The 2246-nt window shown below is 38.7% G+C and overlaps 1 protein-coding gene across 1 annotated transcript in view; it reads right to left on the bottom strand.

Annotated features, from left to right (window-relative positions):
• SNTG1 (syntrophin gamma 1) overlaps positions 1-2246 on the bottom strand; it is a 747297-nt gene that overhangs the window by 251086 nt on the left and 493965 nt on the right. The window lies entirely within an intron of this gene.

Genomic DNA, 2246 nt, shown 5'->3' with positions numbered 1-2246 from the left:
ATATTATCCTATCACTCACAGCATTTTACTTCAGGACAGATCTTGAAACATCCTTTGTGATGATGAATGCCATGCCATTCCTCTTCAATTTATCATTCCCAGCATAATAGATCATATGGTTGTCTGATTCAAAATGGCCAAAACCAGTCCATTTCAGCTCACTAATGCCTAGGATATCAATCTTTTTGCATTCATTTCATCTTTGAAAACTTCCAGTTTTCCTAGATTCATACTTCCTACATTCCATGTTCCAATTATTAATGGATGTTAGCACCTGTTTCTCCTCAGATTTGAGTTGTGCAATGTCAGCAAATGCAGGTCTTGAAAGCTTTACCTTTTCTATATGAGTAAGGCTGGTTTTACTCCGATGATTCAGTTCTTTCCCAGTCCTATTTTGAGAGTCTTCTAACCTAAGTGACTTATCCTTCTACACTGTATTGCACAATGTTTCTGGACTAGCACAGTAATGAATCAGACAGTGCTCTCTTATTCATAAGGTTTTCCCTGGCCAATTCTTTGAGAAGTGGATGGCCTCTTCCTTCTTCCTAGTTTGTCTCAGTTTGACAGCTGTGCTGATACCTGTGCACCATGTGCACCACACTGGGTTTGAAACACTGGTGGCACAGCCTCAACACATCACCACAGTAGGACAAACCGGCAGACAAGTTTGTCTCCCTTAACTGTTGGAAACCTCTCCAACCTCTCCCTACCTGGATTCCTACTGCCGCCTCCTTGCTCGATCCTGGTCCCCCTGGCCTTTTTATGTTCCTCCCCCACTTTCCCACCTTGCTGCTCATGGGGCATGGCCTGTGTTCCCTCCCCTCACCTGGGTTCCTGCAGCTGACTCCCCTGATGGCAGTGAGTTTGGCTTTTTTTGGTTTACCAAGGGTGGCTGGGTGGAAGTTGGGTGTGAAATGGGCAATTATTGCTTAAGAAGTATTGAGTTTCTGTTCGGGGTCATGAAAACCTTTGGACAGATTATGTGATGGTTATACAATATGGGGAAAGTAATGTCATTAAATAGTACACTTAAAAATGGTTAAATTAATAACTGAGCACCATACAGTTCCTCTAGTTTCTTAGCAATGGAGGTAGTTGTTCATGTAGGCAATTAGTCACATGTTCCATTCCTCCTTCCTACTCCAGATTTTCTATCATCCTCTATTTCTCCAGGTGAATGAAGACCAATTTTTATACATTGGATGGTCATTTGCATGCTTTTAAGAACACAGTCACCACACAATGAACTAGGAGGTTGAATAGAAGCACTAAATATATTAGACAAATTAACTGGAATGTCCCATGCAACCATGAACTGGATGGTTCTTGGCTACTATTACTGAAATGTTCGATGAAAGATTCTATAGAAAATTCTATATCCTGATCAAAAGGGAGAAAATGTGGAACAGAAATTCATAACAGTATGGAATCCAGACTTTATGGAGCCATAGTTGTTGTTGCTGTTATTATGTGCCGTCAAGTCAGACCCAACTCATAGCGACCCCTCCTTGGGTTTCCGAGGCAGTATCACTACGGAAGTAGATTGCCCCGTCTTCCTTGCGAGGAGTGGCTGGTGGGTTTGAACCGCCAGCCTTCTGGTTAGCAGTCAAATGCCTTAGGCACTACGCTACCAAATTTCAAAGATTATGTCAGGGCAATAATTGCAAGGGTTCATACATCCTCCATGGAGCCATAGAGGATGTATGAACCCTTGCAATTATTGCCCTGACATAATCTTTGAAATTTAAACCTTAAACCAAAAATTTCCCTGGAAATCTTAAAAGCAAACAATATTTCAGATAAAGTAGTAAAGAATGTCTGCTGTAAGAATAGTGCTCTTTTAAGAAATATATATACGAGATCAAATTGACAACAACAACTCAAAGATTAAATAGGAATGTAGGGAATTTATGTTAAAAACATAATACGAGTTTATGCTAATGGAGGAGGAACAATTTTGAAAAGGATCATGATAATGATTGCACAACTTGAAGAATGTAATCAATGCCACTGAATTGTACATGTAGAAATTATTGAATTGGTATATTTTCTGCTGTGTACGCCCTAAATAACATAAACTTTAAAATAAAAAATGGTTTTAAATGAAAATTTTGTTTATCTTAGAAAAATAATTTTTAGAAGAAAAGATATACTTATATATCTCAGAAAGAGGGAAAAAAATTATGTGTATGTTATTGGAGTTTGACATAAGACAATTTTGGACTGTTTTGCATACATGAAGAAAT

Source organism: Orycteropus afer, unplaced genomic scaffold, assembly GCF_000298275.1.
Source record: "Orycteropus afer afer isolate SDZICR_OR568_19922 unplaced genomic scaffold, OryAfe1.0 scaffold00333, whole genome shotgun sequence".
Classification (NCBI taxonomy): domain Eukaryota; kingdom Metazoa; phylum Chordata; class Mammalia; order Tubulidentata; family Orycteropodidae; genus Orycteropus; species Orycteropus afer.
The sequence above is the reverse complement of the archived record's forward strand: the minus strand, read 5'-3'. Positions and strand labels throughout refer to the sequence as shown.